This window comes from Siphateles boraxobius, unplaced genomic scaffold, assembly GCF_051911475.1.
Source record: "Siphateles boraxobius isolate OS27281-9 unplaced genomic scaffold, OSU_SipBor_1 15, whole genome shotgun sequence".
Classification (NCBI taxonomy): Eukaryota; Metazoa; Chordata; class Actinopteri; order Cypriniformes; family Leuciscidae; genus Siphateles; species Siphateles boraxobius.
In genome coordinates, this window is record NW_027508755.1 from 3658651 (window position 1) to 3683339 (window position 24689).

Genomic DNA, 24689 nt, shown 5'->3' on the forward strand with positions numbered 1-24689 from the left:
GCTAGAAGCTATACTCGTGTGTTTTGAATGGATATTCCAGTATGCATATAATAGATGCTCACACTCATTTTAAGGTCACAGTTGTATATAAGCTGCAACCTTTTTGTTAAATTAAAGTTATCATTGCTCAATGTTTTCCAGGAGAAGCACAAATCATGATATGATTTACAAGAAAAGAACATGAAAGCTTAATACTTTATTGAGAAGTAATGATCAGACTGTTTTGATCTTGCGGATGAACCCAAACGCCGACAGGATGCTTGACACACAGTTTATTAATGGACAAAAAACAGGTAAAACAAAACCCACGAGGGGGCAAAACATGGACAGGGTAAGGAGTGATAGAACTAGACTATGACCTGACAAATAACTAGACGATAAACAAACAGCGAATATAGAATCAGAACTCTCTCTAGACGATACTCTCGACAGGATACTCACAAGGCTTAACAAGGTAAGATAACACGCAGGTAAGGATCACAATGAACCAGCCCAGGACAGCAATCACAAGGAGATGAAATAGAGAGACACTAATGACATGAACAGGTGAAGCTGACTAGATAATAATGACAAGAGGAGGATAACAAGGGGGCGGGGTTACGTAATGAGACAACACAAGCACATGGCCCAAACAAAAGGCCATGTGCTTGTACACAAAACATGGGTCTGTCATGATCCAGCCTCAAGACTAGGGAAAATCAAGGACAAGGCAGGATCATGACACAGACAAGCATCACAACATGGGCTGTGTACTGTGCCTTGATGCTGTCATGTGTTTGGTCTCAGGGCTGTAAATCGGGCCTGCTAAATTTAACATCACCCTCACTATTGAACCAAGTAGGTCCTATGGAGCAGGGACACAACACAAAAAGTAGTTCTCTTCAATTTCACTTCTATTTCTGTATGTCTTGATATGGGACATATACAGCTTAGATGCTGCTTTAGCTATCCTATATGAGGAATTCATTTTTTAATAATATGGTTGAATTATTTTATGAAAAATATTATAATAAATAAATAATTAATAAAAAAAACACTATTTTCCACTTGCTTTGTCAATATTTACTGTTGAGATATGTTGTTATGAAAATATAGATTTGTTTAACATTTAACTTTATTTCAGTCTACATTTATATTATTTTAAGTAACATATATATATATATATATATATATATACAGTATAAATATATATAATTTGAGTTTCAGTTAACTATAATAGCCCTGGAACAGAATGAAATTTAAGTGTCTATTCACTGAATACAGTTACCCATTGCTAAATTAGCTCTTGAATCTCGTCTGCATATTCAGTGTCGTTGTTAGAGAGGCTATGCCAACCAATTGAGTTTGGCATCCACTTGGCATGAAATGTCTTGACAAGTTTGTTTATGGAGAACTGCAAATTTTGTAAGATACAACTGAGAACATTTCAGCAAAAAGCGATTGAATGGCTTCAGAAGACTTGCATTGTGATAATTCTCCCCCGTCCTCGAGATGTGATCATGAAAGGACCAAAGGATCGTGATCGTGAAAGGACAACGCACCAAATACACATAATCTTTACTCTGTTTAATTGATGTAAGTGTGAACTCGTGAATTCTTTGTTGAGAGAATTGCATTGAATGCAACGGGAGATTAGATACGGAGCTCTGTAGGTCCTTCAATGCTCCTCTGAAAATGTCCAGTTTACCACACCTGATGACGGAAGAATATGTAAATACTGTGATGAATTTACTAGATATTCTTTGAAGAAGGTGTCTGGATCTTCATTGAGGTAGATGACGAGGCATCTCAGGATACACTCCCTCCTGGTGTTGATGTTGTCACGCTGAAGCAGGGGTGAAAAATGAGACACAATTTAGCCAAATGTGTTTGTTATGGTGACACAGGGAAGGAGCAGGTTGTCTAATTAAGATCAGAGGGTCATTTCAGTCTAAACAGGATGCCTAACCCCTAAATGCCCCCAACAAGCAATGTTTTACATTGGTCTGTGAGTGGATGAACCAAATTAAAAAAACATAATTTGGATTAAAGCACTATACTAGTAGGCCATTTATAAAGTGTTTAAATAAGCAACTATGGACAATAAAACCTTACAATAACCACCCCAATAAATGCAAAGGGATGTTAGATGCATTTCGACTAACCGAATCTGTTATAGACAGGACTTCCTTAATCCTCTGCCCCTTCACTCCTCCTTTGCTCTTGAAGATCTGCATCAGCTTGTTTGAGAAGTGGTCCAGCTGTGACATGAACTTTGACTGCAGTGGCTTGGTGGTGATCCTCATAAACTCTGCATTGGATTCCCTTCTTAGGTGACCCAAAACACACCAACAGTTGGTCCGACCTCCTCCAAGAAGAGGACCTCTCAAGGTAAACACCCAAAGCTCTGACCGGGCAGAGCAAATGGAGCCTCTCTTCTTCTGCCGACACATGAGGCGGTGGATGAAATGCCTGCAGAACCGTAGACCGTGCCATGTTGGAAGGCACCTTAGGCACATGACCAGGCCTAGGATGCAAGATAGCCTTAACTCGTCCAGGGGCAAACTCCAAGCAGGCTGGTGTTACTGGCAGGCTTGGAGATCTGGAGGAACCCTGGATCTGGTTGTCGGTCTCATCCTCCAAGTACCGCGGAGAAAACGAATTCCATCGATCCAAACCTCTCCCATATCGACTTCACTACGTCTGGATGAAGTCTCCATTCCCCTGGCCTCAGCCCCTGCCTTGACAGGATGTCTGCTCCCTGATTCTGAACCCCCGGAACATACATTGCCCTGATAGACAGTAGTTTCCCTTGGGACCATAGGATAATCTGATGCGCCAATCTGTATAGAGGGGCGCGATCTGAGTCCCCCTTGACGGTTCAGATAAGCTACCACTGATGTATTGTCCGATCGTACCATGACATGGTAACCCTTGATGTCTGGGAGGAAGCTCCTCAGAACCCCCCTAACACAGCCAACATCTCTAGGCAATTTATATGCCAAGAAAGATGATGGTCCTGCCACAGACTCCTGGCAAAGCGGCCGTCCATGACCGCGCCCCAGCCAGTGAGGGAGGCGTCTGTCGAAACGGATTTCCGGCGACATGGCGCTCCTAACACTGGCCCTTGGGACAGGAACCAAGGTTTCTTCCATATTACTAGAGAACGAATGCATCTGCGCGTTACTCTGATCATATGGAAAGGATTCCCCTTGGGGGAAAACCCCTTGGCTTTCAGCCACCACTGAAGGGGCCTCATATGAAGAAGGCCCAAAGGTATAATGTTGGATGCTGCTGCCATGAGGCCCAGCAGTCTTTGAAATTGCTTTACAGTGATGGCCTGGCCTAGCCTTATCCCGGACACCATAGCCAGAATGGACTCGATACGTGCAGGAGACATTCGTGCTTGCATCGTAACCGAATTCCAAACCACGCCCAAAAACATTGTGCTCTGAGATGGATCCAACACGTTTTTCTTCGTGTTGAGTCTCAATCCCAAACTCTGAATGTGGCCAAGGACGACATATAATATAATCGATATAATCGATCGATACGATCAATATAATTCAGTATGCGGATGCCCTGAAGTCTCAATGGAGCTAGTGCTGCATCCATGCATTTGGTGAATGTGCGGGGAGAGAGTGCGAGGCCGAACGGAAGAACCCGATATTGGTAAGCTTCGCCCCCGAAAGCGAACCTCAGGAACCTCCTGTGACATGGAAGGATGGATACGTGAAAATAAGCGTCTTTTAGATCTATCGTGACAAACCAGTCCTCGGATCTGATTTGATTCTCTATGATGGGAATAGTAAGCATTTTGAACCTGAACCTCCTCAGAGAACGGTTCAAATGTCTTAGATCTAAAATTGGCCTCAGCTCTCCATCCTTTTTTGGAACTATAAAGTACCGGCTGTAAAACACGGACTCCCTGTCTGAAGGAAGAACACGCTCTATGGCCTCCTTTATCAGCATAGATTGCACTTCTTGTTCCATCACTCGAGCCTGCTCTGGAACCACTGCAGTCTTCACCACCCAAGAGAATTTGGGGGGGCGGTGCCCGAACTGCAGTCTGTATCCTAATTTTATTATACGCAGGACCCATGCCGATATGTTGGGAAGATGATGGGCCCTCAGAGGTCCTACTACCCCAGCTAGGATCTCTTTCCCGAAGCCCTCCTAGCCTGAAGGATGTCTCTCAGGTCACCTTTCTGGCCGGAAGACTTCGGGTGAGAGCGTTTCCTCTGTTGCCAAGCTCCCGGAGGAGGGGCTCTGGAGGCAACGCTCTCTTTTTGCTCCTGGCGGTATGAGGAGCTCGATGACGGCTGGGGCTGATCTCTTTGCCCCACCCTACTCGACTTGGGTTTAGATCGACGGGGGAGGAACTGCTGAAATGCCGCAGACTGTTTCTTCGTCTCCTGGAACCTGTCGACAACAGATGTAACTGCGTCACCGAACAGGCAAGAAGACGAGAGCGGCGCATCAAGGAGAAACGATTTATCCTTCTCCTTGATGCCTGATAAGTTCAGCCACAGATGTCTCTCCATGGCTACCATAGCTGCCATGGAGCGGAAAAATAGCGCGGGCCGTCTCCTTAGTAGCCCGGAGAGACAAATCTGTGGCTCTACGAAGTTCAGCAATATCAGCCGGTGTTGGTCCCTCCCCCTCATCCAAGTCTTTCAGGAGGTCGGCCTGGTATGCCTGCAAAATAGCCATTGAATGCAGGCATGAACCAGCCCGACCTGCCGCCATATAAGCCCTTCCATATGGTTTACTGGGCAGTGCCGAGGCTTTAAGGGAAGATGCCGCTTCAGGAGAGAGGTACCCCGCAAGGGCTTCCTCCACTTTCGGCATCTTCCCATAACCCATATCCCGTGCCCCTACAACATTACTATAATCAACGATAGCAGGATTAAAAAGACGGGATGAATGGGGTTTTTCCCACGATCTCGAGATCTCTTTGTGGAGATCGGGGAAAAATGGTAAGCCCCGGCGCTGAGGCTGTAATCTTTGCTGCAGGAAACGCTTATCTAATTTACTCTTTATTTGCGTTCCCTGCTCATCTTGTGGCCAGCTGATGTTGAGTCTGGCCACAGCACGAGTCACAACCTCCATAAGCTCCTCATACGCATGACCGTGAACGGGCGAGTCTTGTTCACGGTCATCTGCCTTGATGCTGAGCACATCCACTTCCTCGAAAGCAGAGAGCTCAAGCATCGGGCAACCGTGGGGAGCGCGAGCCTGGCCATGCTCGTCAAAACAAGCCAGGCGGGAGCGCAGCACTTTCATTGATAGTGCTTCACAGTCGCCGCAAGCAGCTCCGTCGAGAGCTGCCCGGGCGTGCTATACTCCCAAACAGTTCACACACAACAGATGTGTGTCCCCACCCGTGATATATCTAGGGCAGGGGTGCACACACTTCCTGAACTGCTCACTCGCCATCATATAATATATATATATATATATATATATATATATATATATCACTCTTTCTGACAAACAACACCAAATAGAACAGACAACAACAGAGAGCGCTTGCTGAAGAGCGAAAAGCTGGTGTGTGTGTGTGCCGGCGTCGCTTTTTTGCATCCGGTTATGCCGTCACATGTTACGTCATGATGCAACACCAATCATGATTGGAATAGTTTCATTCATGCTTCAGAGGCGCACGCTAAGGGAGCGTCCCCAAAGAGTTGTTTTCAACAACGCAGTGCGAGTTCCCTCGAAAGGGAACACGCTACCTTAGAAGAAACCCCAATAAATGTTATTTTAACGCATTTTAAGACAGAAATTTTCAAATATATATATATATTGAGCACTTTAATTTACACATTCATTGATTGTGGTGGTTAACCTGCAATTTACACTTAAAAATTTGTTAATTACCACCATTGTGGCTCTTTGGGGAGCTTAATGTTTGATTTTACATAGTACAGTCTGCATGTGCGGGTGTGGTAGAAGAAGAAAACAAAACGAGCACCAGCAGCGCCGGTGTTGTGCCGAGTTGTGCATGGCTGTGTGCACTTTGCAGGATGTTCCAATCATTTATCACAATTGATGAACCACAAAGATTATTAAATCATTTTTAAACAGAAGCCTAGTTAGAAAAGACCCGCATGTAATTGTCAGCAGACATGCACAACTCAGCACAAGGCTGGTGAATGGCAGGTGAGCAGAGAGACAATGGTTAACAATAATCCTCAGTTCAGCTGTAAATGTACAGTGTACAGTGACTAGTGAATAGAGACTGCAGCTCTGCAGCTTTTCAAGATTATACACACACGATGATCAATCGAGTATAGGCCAGATTTGACAATTCTGATTCGACTGTGTAAACCTTTAGCACTAGTAAATACAATTGTGCAGAAAGTTATAATGGATAAGAAAAAATGTCAACTCATAAGTACATGTACACATTTACTTACTTCACTCTCCTGGAATAAGGCAGGCCATCTGTTTACGAAATCTTCTATCAGGGGCCTCTGCTCCACAATCTCTAGTCGTCTGTGGGAGAAGGTTTTTCCCATTTTTTCTTTTATCACCACTTCATTGTCACGCTTTTTCAGCTCTGACAATAAAGCAATTCTCTCGTTCTCCAAGCTTTCTGTGGTCTCGCCATTTGGGTGCAGAGGAATATAATCAACTTCAGCCTTTCTAGGCTTCTTGATGTTGGCAGCAGCTTTGCCTTGGCCCTCTCGTTTGTGTTTCAAAGAGTTCACACGGATTTCAGGATGTCCCAGTCGTCCAAGTTTCGTACGAAAATTTTGCATTTTATACTTAAGCGACTGTTTCCATCCCCAAAATCCTGTCTTGGATCCCAGCTGCCCCAGACAAGGATGGGCCCTTGTCAAAGCTGCTGCTACTTCTTCACACTGATAGTCTTTTGGATACTTTGTGTATTTCATCATTTCTTGTACAAGCCCATCAAGGATGACCACTTTCAGCTTTGGGCCAGGGTTGAAGTATGTTCCATTGGTCTCAAACTCTGTGTTTTTCTGTTGTAGTTCAAATTCAGCTTCGTAGGTGAATTTAGGGACTAGAAAAACCTTTGGCCAGGAGGCCAATCGTAGGGGCACGAGTTTCTGGGGATAAATGCGGTGTTGATGTGTACAGCGTATCGTCACTGCAGGATGAGGCTATTGACGAAACAGGGGTTTCAGGCTCTGAGCAAGTGGTAGCCGAGGTCTCACCAAAAGAGTCTACTGTGTACAAAGTGATGCAGGGCTCCACAGGTAACAAAATAGGATTACAGATTATATTCAGTGTGCTTTTGTTTTGAATGTCAGACACTGAAGTAAGGTTCATGAACTCATTTAAAATCAGAATCCATGTATTGCATCCGGAAATCCTCTTTCAATTGAAAAAATGTCTTTATTAGCACATGTAGTTCTTCCAGTGATGCCGGAATTCCATAAGCTAGGTGCAGTTTTCTAGAGTCAGACACGTCACCAAAAATGATCCGCAGGACAGCCAGACTTGCCATTTTGGAACACCTTTAATCTAGAGCAGAAAAAAGGGAGGAGGACAAGAAACAATAAATTAGTTATATTTGTGATTTTAAAAAAAAAACAGTTTGAGATTATGTAAGTCTGGCATCAAGAGCTCATACTAATTTTGTTTAACAATGACACTAACCTTTAACGATGATGAATCTTATCAACATTACCATACGCAAACCCTGAACCATATATTCCACAAGGGGATAAGGGTCCACCAAGTCATCAAGTTCAATTAGGGCAACCTCTCTAGTGGGTGAGGCAGACAGCACAAAACCCCCACAATGCTCCCTATACCAAGCGCATACATCTTTCACTAGAAAACACAACTTCTCCTTCAGAACGCACAGCTGAATGGTTTTATTAAATTTAGGCAGTCCATCTACAGATCCATGTACAATAAGCACCCCCTCACTGTAATGTATACCACTGCAAGACACATTTTTTGCTATATGAACTTCAGTCACATCTGGGTATCTCTGGTTCAGAGTAGACACTACTCCTTCACTAAGGACATCAACAGGCATGATTGAGACATCTGTGACCTCCAACAGTGATTTCTTGAGACTGTAGGAATGTGTGTTTAATAGCTAGTGAACGAGTTATATTCTTAAAGCAATTTGTATGACGTGCGACCTGCTTAAAGTAGCTATGTTTAGCCTCAAATCTCATAGTCCACAAAGCAATTAGAGGTCCAAAGCAACAAATCATCTGTGGATAGTGCTCTAAATAGTGATATTTTGGTGGGAGCTTGATGTCTGGAAAGAGTTCAATATAGCGGTGTCTGTGATCATAGATTCTGGCCTCAAGATATACAACAGTTTCCTCTGTATGAACAGGAGCAACAACCAACTCAACTTTGTCCTTAAGATCGTCTCGGTTACGTATGTAACCCTCGTTCCCTGAGTAAGGAACGGAGACGTTACGTTGGATGTCGACGAAATGGGGGTTTCGCTTAGAAGCCTATTACCTTCCTGTGTTAAAAAAGAGCCAATGGCAAAGAAATACCATGGGTCTGAGGAATTTGCATAGCGTAGCTCCGCCCCTCCATGTGGGTATATATGGAAGGACGCTGGCAACATGCAGTTATGTTTTCCTGCTGAGGAGCCAAGACTGAACCCAGCGTTCCTACTCAGGGAACGAGGGTTACATACGTAACCGAGACGTTCCCTTTTGTAGTCACTCCGAGTTACGTCGGATGACGACGAAATGGGGGTACCAGTCTAATCACGCCACTTCTCGGCTGTCTTCAAGTGCCCTGCGTAAGAGTGAGCTCCCTGTCGTGAGACTGGCACGGACGAAGGACTCCAACTTAACACAGGAATACAAAGGTACACTGGGGAGCATATCTCAGTGGAAATATGCAAACCATGCCCGCCCGAAGGGAGGTCTTAGGAGTACACGTATGGCCCGAGAGCGGGTAACATACGGAAAAACACTGGAGTGTCCAGCCCGTAGGGTGGAATCTTTCAACTCCAGGGGAGGCAAGGTGGCTTGCCGAGGGAAAGACACATGCTCAAGGAGGCTTACAGTGGAAATACACATGGGGGGGGGGGGTAGCCCAGTGGGGGGACCATGCACATGGAGGCACTTAGCCAACTGCGAAAGCTGCCGGCGGCATAACCTTGGTGTTGACGCTGTAGTGGAAATTTTAATAGTGATTGATCCCAAACAGGTCTCATAAGAGAAAGAACCTATTCAATGTATAAAAGTATATGTGTGTACGTGCTTGTGTGTGACTTTTCAGGAACATATGGGACAGGACCTCTGACCTTAGGGATGGTCAGTTTTGGCCAGTTTATTTCAGTACCAGTTTGTGTCTTTAAGTAGAAACTGAACAGCAGTAAGGACCTTATCTGAGTGGGTGAAAGGTACAGCGGGAGAGGAGGAACCTTGAAAACAGTATAAAGGCTGTCTCATATCTTCCTGTTGTGTGTCACTCTCTTGCACAGCGTAACTTCTGTGTATTAGACTGAACCTATTCTTGCAAGAATAAATACTTTTCTTTTTATTAATTTGACTCTGAGTGTCTCTTACGCAGTGATGACGTTTAACAGAATTTTTGCCACAACAACGCCAACAGTGCTGGAGGAGCCAAGGGCTTCTCTGGGAAATTCACCTGAGGAAATATCGCACGTATCCAGTCCGAGGAGTGGAATGGCGAGCAAGCGAAGACACCTGAGCGTGTCCTAGTTACTGGCTAGTTGAAGCAAGTACACGAGAGGACACTGGCTCCACTCTGAGATTATAGAATCTTGTAAATGTGTTCGGTGTCGCCCAGCCTGCAGCTCTGCAGATGTCTGTTAGCGAGGCGCCGTGCGCTAGAGCCCAGACTCCGAGTGGAGTGGGTCCCAAGAGGGAACGAGAGGAGGGCGAGGAGGATTTAGTCTACTCGCTCCTCTCAGGAACCTGATGACCAGGTTGTGCTTTCCAATGGACTTACCTTCAACTGCATCGTGATGTGCGGCGATATCGGCGACATACACTTTCAGGTTGGAGGGAGACAGCCTTCGCTCCAACCCGTCTTGCAGGAAGGAAAGCACGACACTGATCGGGCATATCCTGGGGTCTTCTCGGTGAGAAGAGCACCAGTTGATGAAGAGGTTCCACTTCAACGCATGGGCATGTCTCGTGGACAATGCTCTAGCGGAAGTGATGGTAGCCACCACCGCTGGTGGTAGGGTACTCAAACGTGCCTCGTCCCGTCCAGGAACCACACGTGGAGGTTCCAAAGATCGGGACGAGGGTGCCATAGGGTGCCCCATCCCTGAGAAAGGAGGTCCTTCCTCATAGGAATTGGCCAGGGAGGTGCTGTCGCGAGGAGTACAAGTTCGGAGAACCAGGTCCGGGTGGGCCAATGAGGCGCAACCAGAATGACCTGCTCATCGTCCTCCCTGATCTTGCACAGGGTCTGTGCGAGAAGGCTCACTGGGGGAAACGCATACTTGCGGAGGCCAGCTGTGCGCCAGTGCATCTGTGCCGAGCGTGCCCTCGGACAGGGAATGAAACAGGCTGCAATGGGAAGAGTCGTGGGAGGAAAAAAGATCTACCTGAGCGTCTCCGAACTGTTCCCAAATCAGCTGAAGCGACTGGGGATGGAGTCGCCATTCGCCGGAGAGAGGCTGAATCCGTGAGAGCTCGTCGGCTGCACAGTTCAGGTCTCCTGGAATGTAAATAGCATGAAGCGACCCTCAGATGCTTCTGACTGCATAGGAGGAAGTGGCGGGCGAGTTGCGACATACGGCGGGAGCGTAGACCACCTTGACGGTTGATGTACGCTGCTGTCGCGGTATTGTCTGAACGGACTAGTACGTGTTGGTCCTTGACAAAGGCATGGAAGCTGTGCAGAGCCAACCGTACTGCCAGCAACTCGAGGCAATTGACATGCAGAAGGTGCTGGGGTCCTGTCCAGGAGCCCACGGCAGCATGTCCATTGCACATGGCACCCCAGCCCGTGGTGGAGGCATCTGTTGAGACAACCACATGCCTGGAAACTCGATCTAGGTGCACACTGGCCCCGTAGGAAGCTGAGGTTCGACCACGGGGTGAAAGTTTGACAGCAGGTCGGAGTAACTGGTACTCGGAGCGTAGCCTGTTGCCATGCCCACCTCGGGACTCGATCGCGGAGCCAGTGCTGAAGCGGTCTCATATGAAGCAACCCGAGCGGAGTGGCTGCCACTGCAGATGCCATATGCCCCAGGAGCCTCTGAAATAGTTTCAGTGGAACTGCATTCTTGCTCTGGATTTGACGCAGGGAAGTCAGCAGTGACTGCGCGCGCGCGCTCGTAACAGTGAAAAGAAATCCTCTACACGGGGCAAAGTTTGCCCTTCTCCCAGTTGACCCGAAGGCCCAGACGAGCTAGGTGCCGGAGCACTAGGTGCCTGTGTTCGCAATCCTGGTCTCGAGAGTGTGCTAGGATCAGCCAGTCGTCGTGATAGTTCAGGACGCAAACCCCGTGTAGTGAAGCAGTACAAGGGCTGCCTCGATGACCTTCGTAAAGACGCGAGGAGACAGGGCTAGCCCGAAGGGGAGAACCGCGTACTGATATGCCTTCCCCTCGAAAGCAAACCGAAGAAACGGTCTGTGTCGAGGAAGAATGGAGACATGAAAGTAGGCGTCCTTCAGGTCGATCGCTGCAAACCAATCCTGTGGCTGAACACATTCGAAAATGCGTTTGGCCGAGAGCATTTTGAACGGAAGCCTGTGAAGGGAGCGGTTCAAAACGCGCAGGTCCAGGATTGGCCGTAACCCACCGGATTTCTTCGGTACAATGAAGCAGGGGCTGTAGAACCTTCAGACTTCTGTAGACTTCATTTCGGCTGGAGGGAAATGAAATGATCTCGATCGCACCTTTCGCCAGCAAGGTTGCGACTTCCGTACGGATGACAGGGGCATTTTCCAACGACCATGGTGTAACGGACTCCCTGGAAGCGGGGAGGAGATCACGCAAACTGAATCGCATAGCCGAGCCTGATGGTCCTGGTGACCCAACGGGACAGGTTGGGAAGCTGAAGCCAGGCTCCCAAGAACTGTAACAGCGGGGTCAAGGGGACCACAGACGTACCCTCGGTGAGGCAGCGAGGCGGTATGACTGGCCCAGACTGGGGAGGCATAGCGTCCCGGTGTGGGGGCACAATCATAGACCGCGTCCTGACAGAGGAGACCAGGGAAGGACGTGCGTTCCAGCAGCGGGAGAACAAAAGATTCTCCCCCGGCCCTCCACCGGGGGAAGGAGTGGCCCTGCTACCACCTCCTCGACGGAACTGTGGCCCATCTCTGAGCTGTCCGCATCAGGAGCGCCGCTTGGCCTGGCGTTTAGCGGGCGGCAGGGCTTGAGCGGACTGGGATGCCTTCCTGCGACCACCACCGCGGCGCGGCCCGGGTGAAGGCTGCTGCTGGGGCCGAGCCGGAGGGGCGGGAGTCGCAGGAGGGCGTCCTCGGCAGCGAACAGACTGAGACGACTGAGCCGGCAGCTGGGTGGGGGCAGCAGCTGGCCGCCGGGGCAGTATGTGCTTTATAGCCTCAGTCTGCTTCTGGGAAGCCGAGAACTTTTGAGCGAAGTCCTCGACTGCACCGCCGAATAGGCCTGCCTGGGATATGGGCGAGTTGAGCAGATGGGTCCGCTCAGCCTCCCGCATATCGGCCAGGTTAAGCCACAGATGTCGTTCCTGGACCACAGCTGTGGACATCACCTGGCCAAGGGAGCGTGCGGTCACCTTCGCCGCTCGGAGAGCGAGGTCGGTGGCGGCACGCAGCTCATCGAAGAGCCCCTGGTCAGCTCTACCCTCATGCATTTCCTTGAGCATGGCATGCAGCGAGGCGGCGGCGTTCCCGCAGCTCTCTAAGACTTTTCCACCAGAGTAGACGAAAATCTACCGGCTTTGGAGGGGTGCTTTGGGTCACCACGTCACGTGGAAGCGCTCTGAGGACACAAATGCATCACAACAGAGCGCTCCACAGGGGGAACCCCAGTGTACCCATTCGCCACGGCCTCATCGAGGGAAGAGAAGGCGGAGGAGGCCGCTGAACGATCATGGGAAGACAACGGGGCCTTCCAGGACCTCGTGACCTCCTCATGCACCTCCGGGAAGAATGGAACTGGTGGGGTGCACTGAAGAGAGTCATCGTGTGCAGCCCCCAAGAACCAGTCATCCAACCGCGAGCGCTTAGGACAGGGTGGAGGGTTCCATGCTAACCCAATGCTCGCGGTGGCCCGGGAGAGTATAGCTGTCAGTTCCGGGTCAGACTCGGACAATGCTGGGACGCCAGATGGCGGCAGCACAGCCGAGCCTTCATCCCCAGAAGATTCCAGCTCACCTTGTGATGCAGCGATCGACATCACATCATCCTCTGGAGCCCCGAATAAGACGGGAGGCACATCAGGAGATGGCCCCGCGGCTGCACCCGAGGAACTCGCGGGTTGCTGCGCTGGTGAGGGGGGTGTGGCCCGAGGAAGAATCGTCGGGGCAGAACTCCACACGGTCACCCTCAGATCACCCTGGCCACCAGCCGAAGTACGTGGTATGTGGCAGAGGGGACTCTACCTCTTGTAAGGTCATGGAGTCTCGATCTCAGCGCAGCGATGGTTATGTTCCCACAGTGAGAACATGATTCACCCATGAAAGCTGCCTTAGCGTGATCTAAGCCCAAACACGCAAGACATCTTTCATGCCCATCAGAAGATGAAATAGAACGACCGCACCCAGAAATACACGGGGGAGACATTTTGAAAAAGATGTGCCCGTGCAAGCTCTTTTGTGAGCCGACGCTCAGCAGCCCGTGCTGAAGCTGCCAGGGAGAAACACACACGCTGGATGCAGACCACTGCACAGATCAGCAGGCAGGAATGTGAATCTCGCTGGAAAATCGCCTTTGCACCAACACAGACTGAAGAGCTGCTCTTCTCGAAGACACTCGATGACAGTCAGAGAAATCAGGCTTACAGGAGTGAAGAGGACCTCTTGGCTCCGAAGCAAAAACATATCTGCATGTTGCCAGTGTCCTTTGCCATTGGCTCGTTTTTTAACACTCGAAGGTGATAGGCTTCTAAGCGAAACCCCCATTTCGTCGTAATCCGACGTAACTCGGAGTGACTACGAAAGGGAACTATAATTACCTGCCATGCTGGCTCACCTTCTGGTAAAATGTGTCCAATCAATAAGGGAAGAAATCTGAATGAGGCCCGATTTTCATGTGCATTGCCACCTATAGTGTTGCTAGTTTTGAATAAGCGTGATATTGGATGGGGGCGATTGGCTTTGTCCCCCCATTTGTACGGAAATGTCTGGATCAATTTGTTAAGGCCCTCAAGAGTGAATAATTTTTTTGGAAATCAACAAACTGATACAGTGTGCTAGTTCAATGGGAACAACACCCTCAAAGCAGTCGTGCACAATATCACGAGGATAGCCAGTGCTTACATGAAAATGAGAAAGGTAGTCTGTTAAAACACACTGTTTTTTGACACCACAGCAAATAGTTGCATTTTCCTGAGCAGACTGGACATGCACATCATGGAGGTCTCTGTTTCTGAGTGTGAAAGCACCTGATTTGACATCTTTAGTCTGAAACTCTGATTTGTCTCCAGTGCAAAACCTGCATATGGACCCACCAGAAAAACTCTCAACAAATCCACCTATTCCGTGGGCTCCGAGATTGTCAGCGCTTACACACTGAACAGTACCTTTAACAAACTGATCAAGCTGAGAAACAAAGACACCATGCTGTTCTAATGTACCCAAATCTGGCAAGAGAGGCTCTAAAACTTTTTTATAGCCATAGGCCTTCACATAATCTGATTTGCATAAAACAGCGAAATAGACTGAGTTTAGTGTTGAATGGGAACCTGGTGGCAAATTATCTAAAACCCAGTAGACACCACAGAGTTTGTGTTTCTTTCGAGATGTCCCAAGAGGGTTACAAATCTCAAAATCATCAACATAAAGATTTACTGCTTTTCTCAAACCTTCATCAGACAGAAACGGATTTTGTTAATAGTACTCACCATCTCTTATGGTTCTGTTCTCTTTTTGACCAGATAATAGCTGGTTTTGTTGAGTTTTAAAGTGTTCAAGGACAGCTTGATGAGAGAGCAAATTAAGCAAAGATTGTAATATAGGGCTGTATTGAAATGTCCTATTCCTCTGGGCATCTAATATATACTCAATTGGCTCTAAAACACCAAAATGAGAGGTATAGTACTGTGCACGTTTATACGCAGTAGCAAGAGGGCCATCCTTTGCAATAGCTATTCCCAAAGGATTGGATTTGCATAGAGCAGTTGAAACCTCATCCACTACTGACTCTTCAACTTGTAATTTATGACTCTGGAATACATCCGAAACAACAGATTTTATGACAGGCAAAAGATGCTATACTTAAAATGTAGTGCAGTTCAGAAAGGACCTCATCAATAACCACCTTTGGAATGTGAACAATATTTTCTAATTTTAATAAAATGTAACCAATTTTCTCATCAATAAAATTTGGCTGGAACAATTCTTCAGCATCACCTGTTGTGAACTTTTTCTTCTTAAGTGTAGAAAAACTCAGAAGCGAAGACCAGGAGACTTGGGGGTATCTTTTAAGCAGGATTCTTTATTTGCTGTAGTCTGCTTCGTCCAAAATCTTACCCAAGTCTAACCAAGGGAACTTTACATTGTAGTTTATATACATTTCAAGGGGGAGGGCTTAACATTGTGATGAACAAAGCATGTAAATGAGCTGAGACATGAGAACAGAACGGGCAGGATTTCCGGCACCGAGACAGAAACTCCAAGACAAATGGTCTCAGTAATAAAATAGCAGGTGTTCAAACTTGCTCAGCATGACTCTTCACCCGGTGAGACACGAGAACAGGAAAGGCATGGCCTTCTCGTACTGAGACGGGACAGTCAGGAATATCCCGCTGGGAACCCCTACCGTTTGCAGAGATTTCCTGGTCTCATCATTTATAAACTTTCTCAACATAAAATACTATAGTATTGGAAATCTAAATTAAACATTTAAATAAAATTTGTAATCCTACACACCACAACTTAATGTTTCATTTTTATTATCTGAATCCACAGACTCTGTAGGCTCATCTGCACAATTGATTGATTGACGTAACTGACTGGTATTGATGACATTGGCTTTAAAATCTTTCAATGAATGTTGGTTATGTTTCCTGTTTTTGTGTGTGTTGAATGTACTATGAACATTAGTTCCCTTTCGAAGGGAACTCAACAATACGTCAACGACGCTATGGGGAACGCCTCAGGCGTGACAGGTGTCTGAAATCACTATCAAATCACGTCAATCATATTGACCGGCGACAGCCCGTGAATCATTAGCGTGAATGATTAACGTGCGACCTGGAAGTATAAAGGGGCGCCTTGCAAACATGACAAATCATCTCATCATCTTCAGGGACTGTCTGTTTGAAAACGCTACTCAATGAAACGGTAAGAAAATGAAATGTACAGCACACGAGTGTGTTTTTTCCTGCCTGGGAGAAGAGCGCGCACGAGAGGTTCTCGAGGGAATCCTCTGTGTGAACTGTGAGCGTTTTTCTCTTAAAACGCTCTGCTCTCGTCTGGCCCTCTTCTCGAGTGAAGGGGGTTCAACGTCTGGTCCGCGTGGTCCCGCTCGTGCCGAGGCAGAGCGGCGACTTGCATCATGGGCTTCCAGATAGAGCTCATCGATCATCTTGAGAGTCCTGTAAACCTCTCAAATGATTCGACGGCTGACGAGGGCGAACTGCAGGCACCAATGGTTTCCTGCAGTTGCTGCTCTTCAGGACGAGCAGGAGATGGCTGAGGAGGTTTATAATCAGGTAGATCCTGAACCCTCTCAGCCACCCTGCCCCGTGTATGCAGACCTGGTGGATGTTGTGGAGCGCGCCGCCAACAGGCTGTAGCTGCCATGGCGACGCGATAGAGGAGAGACCGCTCGCGGTAGGCTTGGCGATCGGTTTCTCCCCTGCCATACACACCAGCTCAGGTGAGCCTTCCATTCCTTCCTGATCTTCACACGGAGATCGAGAGGGCATGGAAGAGCCCATACTCTGCCTGTATTCACCGACATCAGCGGGTTAATTTCGCTGATGTTGAGGGGATCGCAGAGCATGGGTATGTGTCGATGCCGCCCATTTGACGAGTCGTTTGCGAACTATCTCGTGTCTGGGCAGGCGTCGACACTGAGAGCTCCAACCCTGCCATCCAAACCGCTAAAGTCAACAGCACGTTTGAATGGCAGAGCATACACGACAGCGGTTCAGGCTGGTGCTTCCCTGCACACTATGGCGGTGCTGCAGGCATATCAGGCCGACCTGCTGCAGGATCCTGCATACCGCTGAGATCCGGTTCCACACCCAGGCAGGCGGGAGGGCCTGGCCCTTCACGGTCCGAGGACCGTAGACAGGGCCAGAGAGCCAGTGTCGCCTCTCGTGCGCCCCTTCCGTGGAGGAACAGGGCGCAGAAGAGGCGTGACTCCCGCAAGAAGAGGGATCTGAGGGTAATCTCCCCGGAGGGCTTCATTAAAAAGAAATCCAGCCCTCTCCTCTCTTCTGACTCCCCAGACGTTCATTACATCAGGCCTGGGGCTGGGCCTATGATAAGAACGATGTTCCAATGGCCCGCCTAGGCTTGGCTAGTAGACACGCCTCTTTCAGGCATGTAAAGTGGTGGACCCCAGGGTCATAAAGAACTATCTGGCGAGTCTTCACTCCGCACGCCGCAGGTGAGCTGACTGGTCTTTTAAGAGTAATTTTTTTTGGTGAATTAAAATTCCGAGATGTATCTCTCTACAGACCTCGTTCCCTGTATAGAGCTATGGGGTCATGTCAAGGTAATAAGGTAAGAGAAGTTTCCTGGATCATTAGGGCCCTGAAGTTCCCCGTTAGGTGGCCAGAACGATAACTATGTTAGCCTTCGGGCTGTTAGCCACCTCAGGGTAGAGTAGTTGGTCTCTCTCTCAGAATTTTTTACTTAGAGTGTTGACTGACGCTAGAGCTTCAGATAGATCTTATGTCCGGCCCACGGGTCCGTTGACTTCTTCCTGAGTATTTCGCCCCTTGAGCTCTGTTTGGGTTTCATTAGGCTGAGCGATTCTGCAGCCCTTTGTGTGGAATAATACAGACTATATTCTTTAGTAAGGCTGTGGCTCCTCCGAGCCCTCAGATTGATCTATGCTTGCAGGCTGGCCCTCACCAGGGCCACCTCTGTAGCTGGCCTAGGCTGTGCCAGGGATAATAGAGGCGCTCTGCAAAAAATTTTTTTAGCATTTCTTCCTCTGACCCTTCACTGTGTGAATGTTGGTTTCTAGCATCCCTGTATAAACAGCCTCCTCCCGTGGGAGTCGTTAGGCCAAGGCCCGCCCCCTTCTCTGCATTCTGGGGTGCCTAGAGTAATGCAGCGTGGTGCTGAGGATGGTTTGTAAGGACATGGTAGGCCTCAAACAGGCCTCCGTGGTATATATGTCTTTATTGAGCAGGGTTAGGCCGTCTTTCGCTTCACGAAGAAGACTGGGTTTCCTGCCCGACTCTGCCATGCAGAACTGGCCTACGGATTTAGGCCGCCAGTTTAGGCTTCACTCACCTCGCTGAGCTACTGCTCGAGCGCTAGGTTGTAGGTGGTTGGCTTTCATTCAAGCCCCACTCCCCTAGGTTGGGCACAGATACATTTCTGTCACCCCTAGAGCCGCTGGCAGGCCCGCACCCTGGTAACCTCAGGGTGAGGTGTGAGTATTCCCCTTTGATACAGGGTAGGTCTGACCACTTCACTCCCAGTTCTGTTTTATCCCACCTCGCACCACTATGGCTCGGGTCGAGTATGAAGTAAGCTTCACTTCTTCTTTGGTCGAAGTACGCTCCCCTGAAGCCAGAGCATTGCCCTGAGCTGACGCCCATGCATAGATGGTAGGCCCCTGACTAACTGGGGCCTCCGTTGAGGCAGAGTGGCGTATGTTGTACTCCCCTTGTTTTAAGGGTGCTAGCTTTCTTGCGGAGTACACTGCCATGGGCAATGTGATTAGGCACCAGGATGCTGTAGGCGCTGTGTAAACAGTTTTTCTGCCAACGAAGGCTGCGCCATTAGGTAGTAGGCCTCAGCAGGCCTCCTTGATTGGACAGCCCCCCAGAGGGCACTGTAGGCCAGCTCACTTTACGTGGTTGGCCTTGGTGGTTCGGGCAGTTGACTCACTGATGGGTAGTAGGCCTTAAACAGGCCTCCTCGGAGGTGAGTCCCAACATTGTGGGACATACCTTATAGCGCTACTGGAAGCCCATTAGTGAATTATGCTGTGTAATATGGTTTCCAACAGTGTACTTTATGGCAGAATATGACTTGCTATTAGCTAGTAGGCCCGACCAGGCCTCCCTGATAGGCGAGTCCCCAGCTGGCTGGCCTTAGCAGGCCACCTTATACTTTCACCCGGACTCAGGGCTAAAAGCTACCAGTGGTTATCAGGTAGTAGGCCACTCAGGCCTCCCTGAAGGTGAATTCCCACTTAAGATGGTTATCAGGTAGTAGGCCTCACCCGGCCGACCTGAAGGCGAATTCCCACTTACGTTGGCTATCAGGTAGTAGGCCTCTCTGGGCCTCCCTGAATGTGAGCTCCCAAATATTGTGGCTGTCAGGTAGTAGGCCGCTCTGGGCCTCCCTGGATGTGGGCTCCCAAATATTTTGGCTGTCAGGTAGTAGGCCTCACCAGGCCTCCCTGAAGGTGAGTTCCCACATGCTGTGATTATCAGGTAGTAGGCTCCTCCAGGCCTCCTTGAATGAGAACGGTCAGGTAGTAGGCCTCACCAGGCCTCCCTGAAGGTGAGTTCCCACAGATAGTGGTGACCAGGTAGTAGGCCTCACCAGGCCTCCCTGAAGGTGAGCTCCCCACATACTGTGGTTGTAAGGTAGCAGGCCTCACCGGGCCTCCCTGAAGGAGGAGTTCCCACGTACTGTGGTTATCAGGTAGTAGGCCTCTCTTGGCCTCCCTAAAGGATCAGGTAGTAGGCCTCTCCGGGCCTCCCTGTAACGCTCCCTAGTGGTGCTGGGTTTATGAAGCTAGTGGTCTCTTGCTATCAGCTTCAGCTAGCCTTAATAGGCAGCTGCTGAAGGCGAGCTTGCGCCCTGGCTCGCTAAAGTGTTCATTCTCTGCTAAAGGTTCCCTCCCGGAACCTTTTCTGCCTACAGCCTGGTTTGCCTATCAGGCAGACCGTGTGCTCCCCTCATGAGGGTCTCTTTGAGCATGCGGCTTCCTGAGTCTGGTCAGACGGTCGTAGGCCTCTCGTGAGGCCTCCCAGTTAGATCAGCCCTTAGGCCTTCACAGGCCTCCTCAGTGTTTTGAAACACAGACACTGGGTTGATCCGTGGATCGAGTAGAGAAACTCCCCTCGCTAGCAAGGGTCGGAAAGCACTATGCTGAGTCATACTCTCCGGGATATCCCGTCTCTGAGATCAGGGCCGAGTGGTTCACTGCCAGCTTCGCAGTCCCTCGGGTTGGATGCCTTACTTAAGGCATTTGTCCAGAGGCTCTGTCTTCAGACAGACAGGATTTGGCCAGACTAAGTGTCTATGTACTGGCGCCAGGTCAGGCCGTCCTGGTGGCATTTCGGGGTGAGTACGTTCCCCTGAATAGTGACTGGCTGGGGTTCCCTTGGGTTCCCTAGCCACATTCCCTAGAAGGGACCCCTTCTAATTGGAAGCTGAGGTTCCAGGCCCGGAGCCGGCCCAGGTAGACCTTTCATTTAACCATGTTTATGAAGGTTTTTTCTGTGAGGCTGTAGCTTGGGCTATGACCGTAGGGAATGCTGTCACTGACAGCCCAGTGTGACCTGAGGGTGAGTGGTTCTAGCGTTTCATTTGAAGTTGCTGGTTCTGACAGTTGTCACTGCCACTTGGCATGCACTCCCCTTAGCATGGCGGCGTTGGTATATCGTTCCCCATAGCGTCGTTGACGTATTGTTGAGTTCCCTTCGAAAGGGAACGTCTCAGGTTACGACTGTAACCTATGTTCCCTGAGAACAGGGAACGAGACAATACGTCTCCCTGCCATGCCGCGGGGCTTGCCTACCGTACAGTCCCTTCAGACGATAAGGTGATTTGTCATGTTTGCAAGGCGCCCCTTTATACTTCCAGGTCGCACGTTAATCATTCACGCTAATGATTCACGGGCTGTCGCCGGTCAATATGATTGACGTGATTTGATAGTGATTTCAGACACCTGTCACGCCTGAGGCGTTCCCCATAGCGTCGTTGACGTATTGTCTCGTTCCCTGTTCTCAGGGAACATAGGTTACAGTCGTAACCTGAGACGTTTTAAATGTGCATCCTAGGAACATACAATGAACCGTTTCATCATGCCTGACATGTCCATTTATGTGTTGGAAAAAAGCTCTTTCAGTTGCTAGTTCTCTGCATGAGCACACGTGACACTAGAATGTAGACCCTTCTACTGAGTTTGGACCTTGATGTTTTCCATGACTTTTGTATGTGTGATTTAATAGCTTACTCCATGTATTAAAGGTACAGGGGCAATCGGTGTATGGACATGGATAGCGATAACTGCCCCTTAAGTGCCCATGAACCTGCCTAAAATGTTGCAACAACAAATACCTGCTAGCTAATTGCAAACTGCATTCTTTGCACAGCCACATTCATAATCCTAAAAAGGAGAATAAAGACAATTAGCACATATCACATGACAATGATGCAAATCAGTTTGTGCTAGCATTGAGCAAGTAATGTTAGTCTTATACCTACCATCAATAGGAGGTTGCCACAAACTGCTTTTCAACTTGAACTGCAAAAGATACGATACATATATTAGAGGTGTGAGCAATGGAGGAACTACTCAGGTGATGTATCCAAATAAAAGTAATTATTAATTATAATCAAACACGTTAGTACATAGGTGTTCTACTTCAACCTACAATATTAACCTATTAATTTGAATGATTTTTAAGTTTTAACATCCAATACAGATACAGATTTAACTACTGTGACTTTAAAACACAGTCTTCTTTTCAATAAATGATATATGAATTCTTTAGAACTTGCATACATTATTCTTTCAAGCAGACATATGTATTTGTATGAATTAGATATAATTAATAATTATTAAAGCTATTAACAAACAGTGAATGCTTTTCTCTTTTTCTTTTGTTGCTTGATCAAAATTAAGGACACAGACCACATTAGGTTTATTACCCACTGTCACTTTAAGACATCGGATCATGTCCAATGACATGCGGATCCAATTGCACATCCAATACACTCACAACTGTTTAAGACATAACCAAAATAGTGTACGTAAATACTCTCCAAAACGGACATTTAGACATAATGTTGTGTGTATTTGTCCATTCAGACACGAAAGAGAGCTCAGTTTAGGACTCGCGCGCTGTATAGGTGTCTATGTGCATGGCTGCACGCTTAGGGTCGGGTGTGTGCGCATAGAGAACCGTACCGAATAGAGCTCTTTTTTGCGTCGTCACTCTTATTCAGATCTATATGTCTGCTCTACTCATTCTCCCAGACGTTTACATTTTTTAATGTTTTATGAGACCGCTGAGTAGATCAGCACGTTACAGTACAAATGTATGCATCTAGCACAAATGCAGGACATCAGTTCTGACTGGATCGCTTCCCAAATAGTCACTATTTAACATTTTCGTCTAGTTTTTATTAGTTGATATCATAGTTCATAGTCATAGTTTTTGTAATTCAAAACTAGATTTTATTTGGTTATCGTCTCGTTTTCGTCTGTGAAAAAATGTCGTTGACGAAAATAATGACAAATATAACACTGGCCGCCATTAATGACAAATGGCAGAAAAAACGCAGCTAAGTTACCCAGTGTGTAGCCTGGTCTCAGCAGGCCGACATAACTTGTCTACCTACAGCCTAAATGCATAAATACCGAACAAGCCATAGATATTTAAACTAACGTTAACGTTGTGGTATTGACCGTTCGGGCCTTGGCTGCTAACGCTTTTCGCCGCCATATTGGACACACACGCAACAGAAATTCGGCATCTCTTCTTTACTTTTATTTGTCTACAGGCCAGTTTTGCCCGGTCCAAAATTGCGGCGACGAAGAACAACACATAAGTTAACCAAAGCAGTCAACGTGACCAACGTTAAAAGTACAAAAGTAGCACTAGCTAACCACCATAAGTTAACGTTAGCCAGCCAACTCCCTTCAACTTTGAAGAGTGAAATTAGGCTTGCTTAACTGATGCACACATTTCGGTCAATATTACTGTATTAACGATATTTGACAGTAAGATACTTTCTAATCAACTACAACAAATAAATACTTACCAAGTAGTGGATATTCGCCTTTTATGTAGTCTCGTCCACCAAACGTTGCCTTGGCGTTGCACCCAGAGGATGGAGAGATGGACGAAAAGAGCGCGCTGTCCCACACATGCGCAAAGGGTGGTCCTGTATGACACTTTTTTTGGCGATCCAACGTAAATCAATCTCATAGGTGGAGCTATTAATACATTTTTAGTTAAACCAAATATATATTTACATATGATCTTAAATAGATATATTTAAATAAAGCTAATTATATTTAAATGTGTCACCTCTAGGCTTTTATCATTTTTTTGAGTGCACTGTCCCCACCGAAATCGACGCCTATGGATGAAGCACCAAAGCACCAAAGCTGCACAAAAATCAACAAGGAACCAGTCGTAAACTGGTATAGAAAACAATAAATTAGGCGACATCTATGCATTTACATTTATTAGATGACATCTTACCCACGCATTTACATTTTAATAATGGCAAGTGATCACTCCAGGGCGATCTACTACTGTGTTGTGTTGCATCTGCGGATTGACAAGCTCAAACGCTTTGCTCTGCTCTTGCTACAATGTAAAAACCGGCAATATTACTTATTTAAGCGGTTATCTCTGGAAAATATTCTTACCGTTGTCTCTATACGAGCTGCCATCTTACCGACAACATCTCGTATTGAGTTTGACATATTGTGTGGTTCTGTGTGATTCGGACAACCTCCTGTTACAGCCTTCTCTTGCAGTCCGCAGACAGACCCATCTCCATGATTCACTCGCCCTCAACTCATCCTAGTGTATATGACAACTTGTTTTGATTCAGTCTATTAGCAAATATGAATTGTGAATGATTCCTTATTTTTGAATTATCACACACACTGTTAAAACTGTTATAGTAAATGTATGAATAGCCTATGTTTATGTATATGTTTAGTATGTATAGTGTGCCTTGAGACAATGAAACCTCTGATTCAATGATTCTTTTGCACCATCACTCAAAACTGACAACTTTGTGAAAGTCTTTTATTTCTTCTAAAGAGTTCATGATTTCAATCCCTTGTGACCCAATATCTGAAATCTCAGAAAGTGCTTCTTCATCCCTCATCTTCAGCATCACAAATTTACTCACATTTTGAACTGTGATTGTTTTCCAACATTATTTTTTCCACTACTAATGTAATTTTCCCCATGTTCACTCCTTACATTGTTCAAAACCATTTCTGTTTTTCATTTTCAAAACCACACTATTGTAGGGTCTCAGCTCAGGTGAGGGGAATGTATAATCAATAATTAATAATTCACAATTAATAACGTCTCGGTTACATATGGTAACCCTCGTTCCCTGAAGGAGGGAACGGAGACGTAGGTCGTGACCGACCAATAGGAATCTCGTTAGAGAGGCAATCTACTTCGAGTGAAACTAAAACAAGCCAAT

At 47.4% G+C, this 24689-nt stretch overlaps 1 protein-coding gene and 1 long non-coding RNA gene across 3 annotated transcripts in view; both read right to left on the reverse strand.

The window, feature by feature from the left end:
* Positions 1–24689, reverse strand: part of LOC143738655 (tripartite motif-containing protein 16-like) — a 74315-nt gene that overhangs the window by 10770 nt on the left and 38856 nt on the right. The window lies entirely within an intron of this gene.
* Positions 1734–23345, reverse strand: LOC143738691 (uncharacterized). The gene is made up of 4 exons (XR_013203943.1): positions 23274–23345; positions 21711–21750; positions 21564–21612; positions 1734–1825 (listed from the first exon to the last, which is right to left on the reverse strand). It is a non-coding gene; the product is annotated as an uncharacterized LOC143738691 (long non-coding RNA).